The following is an 18354-nucleotide window of genomic DNA, read 5'->3' as shown; positions in this document are numbered from 1 at the left end:
GGTAGTATTATATTCAGAGGGTGCACTGTATGGCAACGTTATATTCAGAGGGCGCAGTTTGTGGTAGTATTATTCAGAGGGCGCAGTTTGTGGTAGTATTATTAGAGATGAGCGAACTTACAGTAAATTTGATTCGTCACAAACTTCTCGGCTCGGCAGTTGATGACTTATCCTGCGTAAATTAGTTCAGCCTTCAGGTGCTCCGGTGGGCTGGAAAAGGTGGATACAGTCCTAGGAAAGATTCTCCTAGGACTGTATCCACCTTTTCCAGCCCACGGGAGCACCTGAAAGCTGAACTAATTTATGCAGGAAAAGTTATCAACTGCCGAGCAGAGAAGTTTGTGACGAGTTGAATTTACTGTAGTTTGCTCATCTCTAAGTATTATATTCAGAGGGTGCAGTGGGTGGTAGTATTATATTCAGAGGGTACAGTATGTGGCGGTATTATATTCAGGTGTACAGTATGTTGCAGATTTATATTCAGGGGTACAGTATGTGGCAGATTTATATTCAGAGGGTGCAGTATGTGGCAGATTTATATTCAGAGGGTACAGTATGTGGCAGATTTATATTCAGAGGGTGCAGTTTGTGGTAGTATTATATTCAGAGGGCACAGTTTGTGGTAGTATTATATTCAGAGGGTACAGTGTGTGGCGGTATTATATTCAGGGGTACAGTATGTGGCAGATTTATATTCAGAGGGTACAGTATGTGTTGGTATTATATTCAGAATGTACAATGTGTGGTAGTATTATATTCAGTGGGTACAGTGTGTGGTGGTATTATATTCAGGGGTACAGTATGTGGCAGATTTATATTCAGAGGGTACAGTATGTGTTGGTATTATATTCAGAATGTACAATGTGTGGTAGTATTATATTCAGTGGGTACAGTGTGTGGTGGTATATTCAGAGGTACAGTATGTGGCAGATTTATATTCAGAGTGTACAGTATGTGTTGGTATTATATTCAGAATATACAGTGTGTGGTAGTATTATATTCAGTGGGTATGGTGTATGGAAGGTTTATAATCAAAGAGTATAGTGTATAGTAGTATTATATTTAGAGGATACAGTGTCTGTCAGGTTTATAATAATAATTGTTTTCATATAGAGGATGAGAATGCGCTGACATAGTGAGGAGACGTCTGGGCGTCACATTCTGCAGAGAGAAGTTTTAGCTGGAACAAGTCCTGGCGGTATGTACCATCTGAATTAGATAAGGAAATACTATAGAGAAGACATCACCTGTAGTCACTGATATCATTGTACATTCTCCTCTCTATGTCCTATCAGAGCTGTAGTCACTTGTCAGTTCTACAGTTAGGTCAGTGAAACTACAACTCCCAGCATAACCTCACCACTGCTCAAAGGGGTACTCTACTGGAAAAAAATAATTTTAATCAACTGGTGCTACAAAGTTAAACAGATTTGTAAATTACTTCTATTTAAAAATCTTAATCCTTCCAGTACTTATTAGCTGCTGTATAAGCGATTCACAGGAAGTTATTTTCTTTTTTAATTTATTTTCTGTCTGACCACAGTGCTCTGTGCTGACACCTCTGTCCATGTTAAGAACTGTCCATAGTAGGAGCAAATCCCCATAGCAAACCTATCCTGCTCTGGACAGTTCCTGACATGGACAGAGGTGTCAGCAAATAGCACTGTGGTCAGACTGGAAAGAACTACACAACTTCCTGTGGAGCACTGTAAGTATTAAGATTTTAAATAGAAGTAATTTAAAAATCTGTTTAACTTTCTGGCACCAGTTGATATAAAAGTAAATGTTTTCCAGTGGAGTACCCCTTTAAGTAATTCTGGGAGCTGTATATTTCAATGGTGAAAACTTCTTTAACACTTTCCTATTCTGTGGCAACTGGTATATCTGATTATTATACTGGAATGTCTCACAATGCGCTACAACAGTGATGTCTGTCGCAACAGGCTAAAAACTTACTGGGGGGAGAGGGTAGGTATGGGAGTGACACCATTTTCTACCGCACCGGGTGACACCAACTCTAGCAACGCCACTGTCTGTGGTGTTACATAGGACTGCAGGTCACATCTACTACATAATCTGTACTCAGAGAGTTATCACTGTGTTATCAGTTGTGCTTCTTCTGTTTTTTAAAAAATTATTGGGTTCGCTTCTGCTTTTAAAAAAGCAATTGGTTGTCACAGGATACAAGGCACAAAGGACGCAAGCAAAAGGACAGAAACACTCTTCTCTCTAAACCACCATGTGAATTTGCAAAGGAATGCTGGTGGGGAGTGATGTTATATACTGGTTGTGGCAGCAAGTTTCTATTGGTTGCTAGGGACGTTGCTAAGCTCTGACAACTGTGCTTGCAGAACTCTCATTGGCTCACAGGCATAAGTAGGGCGGAATTTCAAAGAATATTCGCATTGTGAATATTCGCAATGCGAATATTCGCATGCATAAACCTTTCGCCACACAGTTTCATCCCTGGGTCTTTAATGATACAAGCCTTGCATTTATCAGTCGAAGGAGATCCCTACAATGTGCTATGTTTTTAAAAATGTTTGAAAAAAAGACGAATATTCGTAACAGCGAATTTTTTTTACCGCAAAATTCGTAATATTCGCGAATATACGATATTTGTTGCGAATATTCGTAATGCGAATATTCGTGAGCAACACTATTCCTGAGTGGACAGTGTGATTTCACAGAAGTGTGATTGACTTGGAGTTACATTGTGTTGTTTAAGTGTTCCCTTTATTTTTTTGAGCAGTGTAAATAAAAAAAACACGAAAACTGAACTAGTACTAGTATCTCTCACACTAAGTTGCTATGAGCAGGTAAATGAAGGTTCTGTACATAGTAGATAACTTCCAATTGTATTTATTTTAAAATAAATAAACATACATACAAAGAGAGAGAGAGAAAGAGATGGTTTCATTGATGTCAACTCTCTAGAGTAGATATTTCAAGTACTGTTCTACTCTTTAACTGTGCTGCATACTACACTAACTCAAAAAACACCCCAAAGGGGAATGAGGGGTCCTGAGACACAATAACTACAACCCCCAGGGCCGAAGCCCAGGAGTCACTAACTCCCCTCTTAAATGATCCCCTAAAATATAACTTTTATTGGTATAATAAAATATTGCCACTAGATTAGTTAAAAATAAGTGTCAGAGTGTTGCTTGAACAATATAAAATAACCAGTAGGGGAACCCCTGTCTGATAACAGAAATGTTTTAGCGGCGCTGCAGCCTGCCGCAATGGCAACACTGTGACGTGCAACTTAAAATATAAGCACAGCCACCCCCGACATGTTTCGCTGTAGAAACAGCGTTATCAAGAGGTTATGTGGCTACATAACCTCTTGATAACGCTGTTTCTACAGCGAAACATGTCGGGGATGGCTGTGCTTATATTTTAAGTTGCATGTCACAGTGTTGCCATTGCGGCAGGCTGCAGCGCCGCTAAAACATTTCTGTTATCAGACAGGGGTTCCCCTACTGGTTATTTTATATCGTTCAAGCAACACTCTGACACTTATTTTTTAACTAATCTAGTGGGAATATTTTATTATACCAATAAAAGTTATATTTTAGGGGATCATTTAAGAGGGGAGTTAGTGACTCCTGGGCTTTGGCCCTGGGGTTTGTAGTTATTGCATACTACACTGGCATGCAGAGGCGGCTCTCTAATTAGGCGATTTAGGCGACCGCCTAAGGCCTCGCGCTAAAAGGGGCTTCGCGGCCGCCTAAATCGTGTAATTAGAACAGTGCTTTCCCTCCCCGTCGCCGCAGGGGAAGGGAAGTTTGTGTGCGCTGGCCTGAGGCTGTAACAGGACCTGTGATGATGTCACAATCATGTGATCAGTCACATGGAGGGGGAGGAGTCACATGATCAGCACTGTACAGGCATTCAATCGCTGCAAACATCTAAGGGCCGTGGTAACAGTAATTACACATGAGGTATTTACTTATGAGGGCTGTGTATATGAGGATGGGGGTGGTGTATATGGGGATAGGCTGTGTGTATGCAGGGCTGTATATATGTGTGTATGCAGGGCTGTGTATATGTGTGTATGCAGGGCTGTGTATATGTGTGTAGGCAGGGCTGTGTATATGTGTGTCTGCAGGGCTGTGTATATGTGTGTATATGTGTGTATGCAGGGCTGTATATATGTGTGTATGCAGTAGGGATCGACCGATTATCCGTATGGCCGATATTATCGGCCGATAATCAACATTTTGGGCATTATCGGTATCTGCAATTACCTTGCCGATAAGCTGATAATGCCCCGCGACCGACCCCCCCAACCCGCCGCACCACACCGCGACCGCCCCCCCGACCCACCGCACCGCGTTGCACCCCCCACCGTAGTGCTGGGCGGTATACCGGTATGAACCGGATACCGTTTTTTTTTCTCCCACGGTATGGATTTTTGCCCATACCGCTATACCGGTCGGGCCCCTCCCCCACCCTCCGAGTCAATAAAAAAAATTAAACGTACCCATAATGGGGGGTGGTCCGGGCCATCCATCCTTCCTGTAGTGTCCGGCGGGATTCCGGGTGGAGGGTGAACCGGTCCGGGCTGTCCTTCTCCGGGGGTCATCTTCTCCACTCCGGGCAGGCTACGGCCTAGTACACTGCACGCCGTGAGGTCAGGTGCGTCGCTGCGCACGGGCGTCACTGCGCAGCGACATCTATGCTGCGTTACTAGGCCGGAGCCTGCCCGGAGTGGAGAGGATGAGCCCCGGAGAAGGACAGCCCGGACCGGTTCAACCTCCACCCGGAATGCCACCAGACACTACAGGAAGGAAGGATGGCCCGGACCACCCTGACAGGTAGGGGGAGAGAAGCGGGTGGTGGCGGCGGCCTATGGCACCGCAAAAGCCACTGCAGTGCATGGATTTAAAGCGCCCGCTTTAAATCAATTATCTACAGCGGTGTCGCAGGGGGATAAATAGCCGATAACTTATACCAATATTCAGGTATAAGTTATCGGCTATCGGCCCTAACCTCCACCGATTATCGGTATCGGCCCTAAAAAACCCATATCGGTCGATCCCTAGTATGCAGGGCTGTGTATATGTGTATATGCAGGGCTGTGTATATGTGTGTATGCAGGGCTGTGTATATGTGTGTATGCAGGGCTGTGTATATGTGCGTATGCAGGGCTGTGTATATGTGTGTATGCAGGGCTGTGTATATATGTGTATGCAGGGCTGTATATATGTGTGTAATCAGGGCTGTATATATGTGTGTATGCAGGGCTGTATATATATGTGTGTATATGTGTGTATGCAGGGCTGTATATATGTGTGTATGCAGGGCTGTATATATGTGTGTATATGTGTGTATGCAGGGCTGTGTATATGTGTGTATGCAGGGCTGTGTATATGTGTGTATGCAGGGCTGTGCATATGTGTGTATGCAGGGCTGTGTATATGTGTGTATGCAGGGCTGTGTATATGTGTGTATGCAGGGCTGTGTATATGTGTGTATGCAGGGATGTATATATGTGTGTATGCAGGGCTGTATATATGTGTGTAATCAGGGCTGTATATATGTGTGTATGCAGGGCTGTATATATGTGTGTATGCAGTGCTGTGTATATGTGTGTATGCAGGGCTGTGTATATGTGTGTATGCAGGGCTGTGTATATGTGTGTATGCAGGGCTGTTTATATGTGTGTATGCAGTGCTGTGTATATGTGTGTATGCAGGGCTGTGTATATGTGTGTATGCAGGGCTGTGTATATGTGTGTATGCAGGGCTGTGTATATGTGTGTATGCAGGGCTGTATATATGTGTGTATGCAGGGCTGTATATATGTGTGTATGCAGGGCTGTGTATATGTGTGTATGCAGGGCTGTGTATATGTGTGTATGCAGGGCTGTGTATATGTGTGTATGCAGGGCTGTGTATATGTGTGTATGCAGGGCTGTGTATATGTGTGTATGCAGGGCTGTGTATATGTGTGTATGCAGGGCTGTGTATATGCGTGTATGCAGGGCTGTGTATATGTGTGTAATCAGGGCTGTATATATGTGTGTATGCAGGGCTGTATATATGTGTGTATATGTGTGTATGCACGGCTGTATATATGTGTGTATGCAGGGCTGTGTATAAGTGTGTATGCAGGGCTGTGTATATGTGTGTATGCAGGGCTGTGTATATGTGTGTATGCAGGGCTGTGTATATGCGTGTATGCAGGGCTGTGTATATGTGTGTAATCAGGGCTGTATATATGTGTGTATGCAGGGCTGTATATATGTGTGTATATGTGTGTATGCACGGCTGTATATATGTGTGTATGCAGGGCTGTGTATAAGTGTGTATGCAGGGCTGTGTATATGTGTGTATGCAGGGCTGTATATATGTGTGTATGCAGGGCTGTGTATATGTGTGTATGCAGGGCTGTGTATATGTGTGTATGCAGGGCTGTGTATATGTGAGTATGCAGGGGTGTGTATATGTGTGTATGCAGGGCTGTTTATATGTGTGTATGCAGGGCTGTGTATATGGGGACTGTGTATGTGTGGATATGAGAGTAAAGTTTGCAGAGGGAAACTTTTTTTTTTTTATGAAACATGTTCTGCACGGTGTGTGTGTTTGTGTATACATTTTAAAATTGCCCCCCCCCCCCTTTTGTCACTGCCCCCCCCCCCATGTGCAACCCTAAATATGAATGATGATGATCAGGGGCTGCTGTTCTAGGCCTCAGCGTACCCCTACATCCCCCAGCGTCCCTTAGCTTCACCCTTCCCCCTGTGGCTCAGAGAGGGGGAGTATGCGGAAGCTGCGCCGGCCCAGTATAGTGACCCGTGCCCCAGCGTCCCCCTCCCTCCAGTGGCGCAGTGAATGATTGCCCTGCCAGAGCCCTGAGTCGGTGCCCTGCCGGAGAGGGGAAAAACGGGGAAGAAAAATAGCCTGCTTAAGGTACTGTACCATGGCCCTCCCCCCCCACCCCCCTCCCACCCATGTTCATTCCCATTCCCCCCCTCTCACCCATGTCCACCCCCCCTCTCACCCATGTCCATCCCCCCCTCTCACCCATGTCCACCCCCCCTCGCTCACCCATGTCCATCCCCCTCTCACCCATGTCCATCCCCCCTCTCACCCATTTTCAGTGCCCTCCCCTCCTCTAGACAATCTTCCCGTCTATAGGCCCCCAAACTGTAATAATGCCCTCCTTGGTGTCCTGCACAGAAAAATGGCAGGTAGGTAGGTAGCCAGGTAACCCCCTCTTTCCCATAGGTATATGCAGAGTTACACCCCCTCTTTCCCATAGGTATATGCAGAGCTACACCCCCCCTCTTTCCCATATGTATATGTGGAGCTACACCCCCCCTTCCCCATAGGTATATGCAGAGCTGCACCCACCCCCTCTTTCCCATAGGTATATGCAGAGCTACACCCCACCCTCTTTCCCATAGGTATATGCAGAGCTACACCCCCCTCTCCCTCCCTTTCCCATAGCTATATGCAGAGCATAGGCGGAGGTCACGTCTCCTCTGTGTAGCTGCAGATGCGGCTCACACAGAGGGGACGCCTTCTCCTGTATGTGCGTGTATCGCGCATACAGGAGAATGTTGCGCTGTCTGCTGGGGATCTGGGACGAGTGTCCCGGACCTCAGCAGTGGCGGCAGCGGGTCAGGCCGCCCCTGGCACCCCCCTTGAGAGTGGCACCCGGGGCGGGCCACCCCCCCCTCCCCTTGGTACGCCACTGCTTGGATCTTGGCCTAGCGAGTGAACTGTAGCTTCTGCTTGTTCGTATGGTCTTCAAACCCCTGCATAGACCCTCTGGAACTTTACCATCTAAGCGTAACCTTTTAGTATATATCCTTGTGGCAGCAAAGTCATTTATTCAACTAAAATTGCAACAATCTGTCCTCCCACCATAGTGAAATGGACAGCTAAATGTAATCAAACCTGAGGAGCTGGTTGAGAAGAACACATGATGCTTACTCCAAATTGTGGCTACTCTGGAAGGCCTCAAGATATTTTTCCTCTCTTATCCTGAATCTGACTCCTCTGACTTGAAGGTTAGGCTTATTCTCATCTCCCTTCTTGCTACTCTCTTATGATTACAATATGTCTTACCTCATCTTGATGTGCTGTCTGTATTTTGTATGTTTTCTGTGAATCTCTATTCTGTGAGTCACTGGCCGCAGCACTGTCCTTTCTTGGACAGTTATTGGCTGAGCAGGCAGGCCCTGCAATGAGCACTGGTCTTGGACACATGTTTGGGAGACTAGACTGAGCCTCAGAAGATCCATGGGGGATCAGCGGGGATCAGGATAGTTAAGTGTGGATTTTTTGGTTATTTTACCCAAACCCCAGCATCCTTATATTATTACAGTGGTCCCTCAACATACGATGGTGATTTGTTCCAAACGACCCATCGTTTGTTGAATCCATCATATGTTGAGGGATTCGTGCAATGTAAAGTATGGGAAGCTATACTCACCTGTCCCCGCCGCTCCGGACCGCGTCCTCACTGCTCCCTATGCTGTCCCAGGGGCACCCGATGCTGTCCCGCTGCTCTGGCGTCTTCTTCGGGATCCTCCGTCTTTTTCCGCATCTTCTCCGGTGTCCAGGCCTCGCTTTCTGGTGACGTTATTACGTTGCGGCACCGGGACGGCGTGTGCAGCGAAGTAATAACGACACCGGAAAGTGAGGCCCGGACCCCGGAGAAGATGCAGAAAATGCCGGAGGATCCCGAAGTGGACCCGGAGCAGCGGGGATAGGTAAGTGAACCTGTCCGAGATGCTAAAACTGCTATCCGACAGCAGCTTAAGCATTTTGCGCTGTCAGATAGCAGTTAATGCGATGGCCCCGATATATAAAAGCATCATATGTCGATGCTTACATCGACGTGTGATGGCCTCTGAGAGGCCATCGTATGTCGATTTGATCATATGTCAGGGCCATCGCATGTCGGGGGGTTACTGTATTTATTTTTTTATAAAGCAGTAAAATGTCTGCTAGAAAGAAGTTCTGTATCAAACTATTCACTCTCAGCAAGGTAGCTGGTATACAAAAGGGCCCACATACGTTTCTTGAAATTACATTCCTAATTTAGTATTTTAGGAGTGTTATGGAACACAATTTAGTGGATATGAGAAGTAAAGGTGATTGCCAAGCTCTATGATGTTCTTCTTTTCATGTATTTCTTTAAACACTCTAAAGAAGAAAAAATATTTCAAGTTAAATCAGAAATAGAAAGAAAAGAAAAAAACAATCTTCAAAGTAACCTGCAATTTTTGACCTATTCTGTCATTATATACAGCGAATAAGTTATCTTAATAAATATTATACTGTATACTCAGAAATATTAAAATTTAATTATTGCCCTGCTCACCTCTGACAGCAGTAAATGGCCCAAGCAATTCCCCATATGTGACTTCTCAACTTGTGGAATATAATTGGACCACTTAAATTCCTTTTGGTTTGTTCGTTTTCACCCCAAAGTAAGAAATCATTTTAACTTGAGAAAGAGCACATCTGGAACACTTCCAAAACAAGATATCAGTGAAGTCATATTTTACCAGAAATATATTCTTTTATTCTCTTGGGTGAAAAGAAGCTGAAATAGGAAAAAAGATTCCAACATAACACAGTACTGGAAGGCAGATGGTGCCTACACGGGATGCAGAGGAAGCAGTTGAACCCTTGGTACCTAAGGAAACTTTATGGTCCTTTTACCACCAATATAATAAAGCTCATATAGTTGTTGGGAGACAAGTTAAAAACCCACAAACTTTAAGACAAATCTTTGATAAATAAAGCTGGTATGGTGATAAGCTGATCTATTTAGTCTGGTCTCTAAAACCTTTAGTGAAAATTAGAGACTGCTGGGGAAATTTACAGGTGTCCATACATTTCAGATGCTGTAGGGGAAATGCAGTATTACATGACAACCATGTAATTCATTAACAACAATTCATTAATAACAAGTCTTTGTTAGTCTCTAATAGAGGATAATCCTCTCTAGGATACTCAGTATTCACAGTATTTTTTACAGCACAACGCATACTAATGGGGGATACCCATCTGGGCAAGTTACATTATCTGACATAAGTGAGTACAACCCTCACATTTTTGTAAATATTTTATTATATCTTGTCATGTGACAACACTGAAGAAATTACACTCTGAAACAATGTAAAGTAGCATATGCACGACCTGTATAACACTGTAAAATGTTGTGCCCCCCAAAAAATAACTCAACAAACAGCCATTAATGTGTAAAATTTGGCAACAAAATCTCTGTCCAAATTGGGCCCAAAGTATCAATATTTTGTGTGACCACCATTATTTTCCAGCACTGCCTTAAACCTCTTGGGCATGGAGCTCACCTGAGCTTCCCAGGCTGCTACTGGATTTCTCTTACACTCCGTCATGATGACATCACAAAGCTGGAGGAGGTTTGAGACCTTGCATTCCTCTCCCCCCTTCAATTTAAGGATGTCCCACACATGCTCAGTAGGGTTTAGGTCTGGAGACATGCTTGGCCAGTCCATCACCTTTACCCTCAGCTACTTTTAGTAAGGCAGTGGTTGTCTGGAGGTGTGTTTGCGGTCATTATCATGTTGGAATACTGCCCTGGGGCCCAATCTCTGAATGGAGGGGATCATGCTCTGCCTAAGGGTATGGCAACATGTTGCATACATTATGTAAAGCAACACATTTTGTTAGATCCTCAGAGAATTATTTGCCATTAGGTACCATGTTGTACTTCCAGTAACTAGTATTAGAGAGTGTGAGAGTGATGACAACAAACTTAAGACACAGGCGTGGCAACAATTCAACTGTTGGTTTAAATATTTCTCTCTTTAGTAGGTGTGAGCTCCATCACTGAGCTGTTAGCCCAGCTCCTACATGTAGCAGAACTAGCCATCATAGAGATCGCAGGATGCTCTCCAGGGGCGGATGCAGTATGGCAACACTGTCAGTTTTTTATAGCTACAATTGAGTTTAATTATGGAACCGCATGAAGGTATTGTAATTTTGTGGACTTCAGCTGCAGTCACTCCACAGTTAAAATCAGTTTATAGCTTAGTCTCAGTTTTGTTTGTTTTTTGCTTTTTTCTCCCCTTTCCCAATATTGCACTTGTGAAAGGCTGATTAATATCAGGCACAACATCACTGTTCGGGCTGCTAAATTGTTGCATGAAAAAGTTTCAAAGCATCCTGGCCATGTGGGTTAAGACAGATAGGTAATGCGGTCACTTTATTCCACTCCGCTTCGTGTTGCACATGTCAAAGCTCTGTGGAGGTAAAGTCTGAACGGTTTAGTGCAAAACAAGTAAAGGAGCTTATTTTACATATGATTTGGATGTTGCTCAGTAATTGTGCCTAATTGATTGAAAATTTTACGCATTTCTCACTTTCGCCCGTACACCAAAAATGCTTAGCCTCTTAAGGACGCAGGGGGTAACTGTGTGCCCTGAGTCCGCTCCCTTTCTATAATGCATGGCCTCTAACAATGGCCGGGACCTGTGGCTAATAGCACTGATAACGGCTATTAACCCTTTAGATGTGGCGTACAAAATTGATTGCTGCTTTTAAAGTGAAAGTAAACTACTCCTGGCTAGCTCAGTGGGCTGTTCGGGACTGCCACGGCAAAATTGTGGCATCCCGAACAGCTGGAGCACACAAGGAGGGCCCCTACCTTCCTCCTGTGTGTCCGATCGCTGAATGACTGCTCCGATCCAGGCATGAGCAGTCAAGCGGCAGAATCATTGATCAATGTTATCTTATTGGAAAACAGTAATCAATGTAAAAGATCAGTGTGTGCAGTGTTATAGCCCCCTATTGGGCTATAATATTGCAAAAAAAAAAAGTTAATAAAGATCAGTTAACTAATAAAAGTTTGAATCACCCTCCTTTTGCCATTAAAAAAAAAACTGTGTAAATAAAAATAAACAATTCCAAAATAGCGTATTTTTGGTCACTTTTTATATCATGAAAAAATTTATAAAAAGCGATCAAGAAGTCTGATCAATACAAAAATGGTATCGCTAAAAACTTCAGATCACGGCGCAAAAAATTAGCTCTTATACTACTCTGTATGCGGAAAAATAAAAAAGTTATAGGGGTCAGAAAATGACAATTTTAAACGTATTTTCATTTATGTAGTTATGATTTTCAGAAGTACGATAAAACCAAACCTATATAAGTAGGGTATCATTTTAACCGTATGGACCTAGAGAATAAAGAGAAGGTATAATTTATACCAAAAAATGTAATGCGTAAAAACGGAAGCCCCCAAAATTTACAAAATTGTGTTTTTTGTTCAATTTTGTAGCACAATTATTTTTTTTTTCATTTTGCCGTAGATTTATGGGTAAAATTACTGATGTCATTACAAAGTAGAATTAGTGGTGCAAAAAATAAGCCATCATATGGATTTTTAGGTGCAAAATTTTAAGAATTATGATTTTTAAGTATGGAGGAAAAAACGAAAGTGGAAAAGTCCTTATGGGGTTAAAATTCACCAGTTTTCGTAGACCATCAAATTGTTCTCTGCAAATTACTATTAAACAGTTACTTCAACAATAGTTGCAGATCACACTTCATCAATGACAAAATGAGATATACGTGTTATTAAGTGATTTTCACAGGGCTGGGAAGTGAAAATGAGATGTGTTTCAGGAGCCGCTCTTTCAAACGTGATGCTTTTTTAACAATCCATTTTCATAGAAGAAGCAGTAGGGTTTCATTTATGCTTTGTTCAGTACCAAGCTAAAAATTAATACAAAAAAAGTGAAAGGTGCATTGATTATGACAGCTAAGCAAGGAATTGTTAGATTTCTAATTTAAAAAGAATCTTTCATTTAAAAAGAACTATTATATATACAGTATATAGCGATGAAATGCAATACTAGATACTTTCCATAAACAAATGTCAAGCTATAAAATGTATAAAAATTTAAGGGGTACTCCAGTGGAGAAAAAAAAATGTTTTTTTTTTTTTTTTTTTAGAAAGTTATACAGATTGTTCCTGCTCTGGACAAATCCTGTCACAGACAGGGGGGGCAACAGAGAGACTAGAAAGAACTACACAATTTTTTTCTGGAGCATACAGCAGCTGGAAGGCATAAATGGGCCCTGAAATATGCAAAAACTTTTTACATCTTGTTACTAACGAAAATTAAAGACCTTTCATAATATAGTTGATGAAAAAATTGAAAATATTTAGTAACAAAAATGGCTCCTGCAAATACCACCACTAGGGGTCCCCATACCTACGGAGACACTAACTAGTCCTGCAAGAGCATCAGGCTTGTCCATGACTCAAGGGCAAGAGATGACTCATGGACAAGGTTGCATGAGCAGATACACCATTCACCTCCCACCACTACAAGGGAGGGACACGTCCCCTTCCCCAGGGAGGATTTCCAACACGGTGAGCTAATGAAAAGAGGTATTTTTTTTATAAATGTAGGTGTTAGGACCATCAAAATTAGATGTACATGGTCAGGATTAGGTACCGATTAACATATTATTATTATTATTATTTATTTATTACATTTTTTGTGGGATCTGGCAGGTACGCTTTAAGATTTTTAAGTAGAACAATTTTGCTGATCTGTATAACTTTCTGCCACCATTTGATTTGACATTTTTTTCCTTCAGAGTACCCCTTTAACACCTTAAGGACCAAGTGTGTGCCTGTACGCCCTGGTCCCGCTCCCGTGCTATAACGCGTAGTCACGGGCTGACCCCGCATCACAGCCGGGTGGTCCATGCGGCTATCAGCCTCCAGAACCCTAGCTAATGCCGGACATCACAGATCACGGCATTAACCCCTAAGACAGGGCACTCAAAGCTGATCGCCATTTCTAAAACAAAACTAAACCATTCCCGGCAGCTCAGTGTGGCTGTTTGAGAAGGCCACAGTGAAATTGTGGCGTTCCAAACAGCTGTTTGGATGGTGAGGGTGCTCACCTCTCTCCATTTCCGTCCAATTGGTGCTCTGCTGCTCCATGTCTGAGATCCAGGCTGGAGCAGCAGAGCACCGATAAAAGTGATCAATGCTATGGCATAGCATTGAACAGTGTATGCAGTCAGAAGATTGCACGTAATAGTTCCCTATGGGAACTAAAAAATGGTTTAAAAATAGTAAACAAAAGGTTAATAAATGTGATTTAACTCCTACCCTAATAAAAGTTTGAATCATCCCCCCCCCCTTAAATATGTAAAAAATATGTAAACATAAATAAACAAAAACATATGTGGTATCACTGCGTGCATAAAATGTCCAAACTATAAAAATACAACATTAATTAAACCGCACGGTCAATGGCGTATAGGAAAATAAAAATTCCAAAGTCCAAAATTGCTAATTTTTGGTCATTTTGTATGCCCTAAAAAAACGTATAAAAAGTGATCAAAAAGTCCCATGAAAACAAAAATGTAACCAATTTTTAGAAGGTGAGGAGGTAAAAAACGAAAAAGCAAAAATGAAAAATCGCTAAGTCCTTAAGGGGTTAATCACCCATTACTAAAGTTATTTATAAAGCTGGTGTCTTTTTTTGTGTCATTGGCCCCTATCAGGCACCAAAGCCCAGATATCCAGCAATTAGAGACTTTCTGGAGGACAAGCTAAATCCCCCCTCCCCCATATTTACATTATGTCAAAAGCTATAAAATACATCATATTAAACTAAATAAAATAAACACTAAAGAAAAATCAAGTTGCAATGACTTTAATTAAAAAAAAACTTTTATTGAAATATATTAAAAATACACTACCATTATGAGATATTCATAAAAGTACAGACCAGAAAAGCCAGTACAGCACATTTGTAAACAATAACAACAATAATTGTATAAAACAGCAGCACAATAGTAATATCCAATTATATCCCAAACTGGGAAGTCCCTATGTCAAGTACTGTACATTCTATAGTATAAAGAGGTTCAAGTATATATGGCACTAATATATTTCCACAGTTGGTAACACCATATAAGTCATATCCAGAACCTATTTAAAACTACTCCCAAATACATCATAGTACATAAATAGTGAAATTTTGCAATTCACCCATGTGACAATTGCGCTGTATACTGAACCCTGAGCGTGTTTTCGCTCCTTCCTCAGGTGGTTACTGTTTCTATGTATGTGTCTCACTTTTATATCAGGAGAATGGCAAGTGGCATGTGCACCACCGCTGATCGGTATCTTGCCGTTAGTCCAACGCGTCATGCTGCTGCTGGGCGTAACTCCTTTGACGTTAAAAAAATTAAAGGAATACTCCGGCATATGAAAACTTTTCCCCTATCCTAAGGATAGAGGATAAGTTTCAGATCGCGGGAGTCTGCCCTCTGGGACCCCCTGCAATCTCCTGAATGGGGCCCCGGCAATCCGAGGGAAGGGGGGTGTGTTTGATCACTGCACAAAGCTGCAGCTGACACGCCCCCCTCAATGCAGCCCTATGGGAGAGCTGGGGCACCGCATTTGTCAATCTACGGCTCTCCCATAGCGCTGCATTGAGGGGGCGTGTCAGACGCAGCTTCATGCGGTGGTCGACATGCGCTATTTGGCAGGAGAGTCTGGGCCCTGTACGGGAGATCAGGGGGGGGGGTTCTCCTACTCTAAACAGTTCCTGAGACAGACAGAGGTGTCAGCAGAGAACACTGTTGTCAGACAGAAAAGAACAACTCAACTTCAGCAGCTGATAAGTTCTGGAAGGATTAATATTTTTTAATAAAAATAATTTACAAATCTGTCTGGAGCCAGTTGATATGAAAAAAAAAATGTTTTAAACTGGAATACCCCTTTAAGTCCAAGGTCTTCTTTTTGGCTGTTTATGGCTCAAAAAGCATCTGTTTATTGAAATGTTTTTTTTTTTCTCACACATTTTGGTCTGATTTATTTCCAACTAGTTTTCAAGTGGCATAATAGTATTTGCTGTAGCAAAGGGAGTAGACCTTATATGTTCAACGCAGATCATAACAAACCTCTCCTGCTCTGGACAGTTCCTGACATGGACAGAGGTGTCAGCAGAGAGCACTGTGGTCAAACAAAAAAGATATTTAAAAAGAAAAGAACTGCATGTGGAGCATACAGCAGCTGAAAAGTACTGGAAAGATTAAGATTTTCAAATAGAAGTAATTTACAAATCTGTTTCTGGCACCAGTTGATTTAAAAAAAAAAATTCCACCGGAGTACTTCTTTAAGCAGTAGTAAACCAGTGCTGGCTTGCCTTTATGCTCAGCATAGATTCCTTGAGTCAAGTGCAGAGCAACCAGCCCATGGAGTCTATTAACAGAAAGCTAGGAATGCAAAAGGTGTCCTTAGATTACTGTTCCTGCGCTACTTTCCTTGGAACCCTAAACTAAGAGCGTAACATACCATGGCAAATATATAAGGGGGACGGACATCTGAATGTCTAAAATTATCAGGTAATATTGCCATGTTACTCCAGGGTGGGCTCTAAGGGTCAATTCTATTGGTGGGTGCTAGGCACTCCAGTCTGACACTGATGATAAATATATTTGTTTACAATTGTCAATAACCTTTAAAACTAAACATATTACTTAGACATATGTTTTGCACATTCTTCCTTATTAGTAACCTTTAGCCCCTGTAGGAAAAGAAGTAAAAATAATAATATTTAATGCAATACATCGTAAGCAGGAATTCAAGGTAAATATTGGTTAGTTTAAAGGGGTTCTCCGGTGCTTAAACATCTTATCCCCTATACAAAGGATAGGGGATAAGATGCCTGATCGCGGGAGTCCCGCAGCTGGGGACCCCCGGGATCATGCACGCGGCACCCCGTTTGTAATCAGTGCCCGGAGCATGTTCGCTCCGGGACTGATTACCGGCAGCGTGTGACGTCACGCCTCCGCCCCCGTGTGACGTCACGCTCCACCCCTCAATGCAAGCCGTAGGCGTGACGTCACACGGGGGCAGAGGCGTGACGTCACACGCCACCGGCCCTGCGGTTGCCGGTAATCAGTCCCGGAGCGAACACGATCTGGGCACTCATTACAAACGGGGTGCCGCGTGCATCATCCCGGGGGTCCCCAGCTGCGGGACTCCCGCGATCAGGCATCTTATCCCCTATCCTTTGGATAGGGGATAAGATGTTTAAGCACCGGAGTACCCCTTTAACATGGTAAAGAAAAGTATTAATGTTGAAATATCTACAACAACAGTAATGTTTCTCACAGGTATAATATTTCAACTTCATTGGTTCGGTTTGTGAATAACTCGCTAAATAAAAGAAAGAAACATGTGAATGGCTTATAATGTAAACTACAAGTAAACTTTCTATTTTCCAATGGGAAAAGAAATGTAAATTAATGCAAAACTTGATCGGTGCACACACGTTCATTGCTAGCTGGGTAAGAAGAACTGAGGATAGGAGTGTGAGAGTGTTGATTTGTTTAACAAGGACACATTTTACATTGTAAATGAGTCCCTACTGTGAGACAGTGACCATGTTTCCATTCTGAGGAAGGTACTTCAATTAGTTGTTTGCAGCATCTGTGCATTCCATAGGAAAGTAAAAAGTGGAAAGACTAAAAAACACTTTGAGTAAATAAGTGTGATAATTAGGAATAAATAGAATAGTTTTAGAATACATGAAATAGCTCAGAAAAACTGTAGAAAATGTATTATAAAAGTGTTCCTGTACTTACAGTATATATAATAACGATCACTTATCAGGTGGTTTACATGCAGTGGGGATCAAAAGTTTGGGCACCCCAGGTAAACATTTGTATTAATGTGCATAAAGAAGCCAAGGAAAGATGGAAAAATCTCCAAAAGCATCAAATCACAGATTAGACATTCTTATAATATATCATCAAAAGTTAGATTTTATTTCCATCATTTACACTTTCAAAATAAATAACAGAAAACAAAAATGGCATCTGCAAAAGTTTGGGCACCCTGCAGAGTTAATATCTTGTACTGCCCCCATTGGCAAGTATCACAGCTTGTAAACGCTTTTTGTAGCCAGCCGAGAGTCTTTCAATTCTTGTTTGAGGTATCTTTGCCAATTCTTCCCTACAAAAGTCTTCCAGTTCTTTGAGATTTCTCGGCTGTCTGTCACTTACTGCTCTTTTAAGGTCTATCCATAGATTTTCAATTATGTTGAGGTCAGGAGATTGTGAAGGCCATGGCAAAACCTTCAGTTTACGTCTCTTGATGTAATCCCCCGTGGATTTCGAGGTGTGTTTAGGATCATTATCTATTTGTAGAAGCCATCCTCTCTTTAAAGAGGTACTCCGGTGCTAAGACATCTTAACCCCGTATCCTATACAGCTGTCACGCCCCCTGCCATAGGCTTGCATTGAGCCGGGCCGTGATCGCCAGTAATAAGACCTGGAGCGAACACACTCAGGGGAC

At 42.5% G+C, this 18354-nt stretch overlaps 1 long non-coding RNA gene across 2 annotated transcripts in view; it reads left to right on the top strand.

Annotated features, from left to right (window-relative positions):
* The first annotated feature begins 3884 nt into the window (after window positions 1-3884).
* LOC130277577 (uncharacterized) overlaps window positions 3885-18354 on the top strand; it is a 35418-nt gene continuing 20948 nt past the window's right edge. Inside the window, exons 1-3 of one of the 2 annotated variants that reach the window (XR_008845474.1) lie at window positions 3885-3947; window positions 7886-8026; window positions 10824-10977. This is a non-coding gene — a long non-coding RNA (uncharacterized LOC130277577). Of the gene's footprint in view, window positions 3948-7885; window positions 8027-10823; window positions 10978-18354 lie in introns of those variants that run through there. The other variant, XR_008845475.1, reaches the window with a different exon arrangement.

The sequence above is a fragment of the Hyla sarda genome, chromosome 6 (assembly GCF_029499605.1).
Source record: "Hyla sarda isolate aHylSar1 chromosome 6, aHylSar1.hap1, whole genome shotgun sequence".
Classification (NCBI taxonomy): Eukaryota; Metazoa; Chordata; class Amphibia; order Anura; family Hylidae; genus Hyla; species Hyla sarda.
Note: the sequence above shows the minus strand (reverse complement) of the source record. Positions and strands in the feature narration are given on the sequence as shown.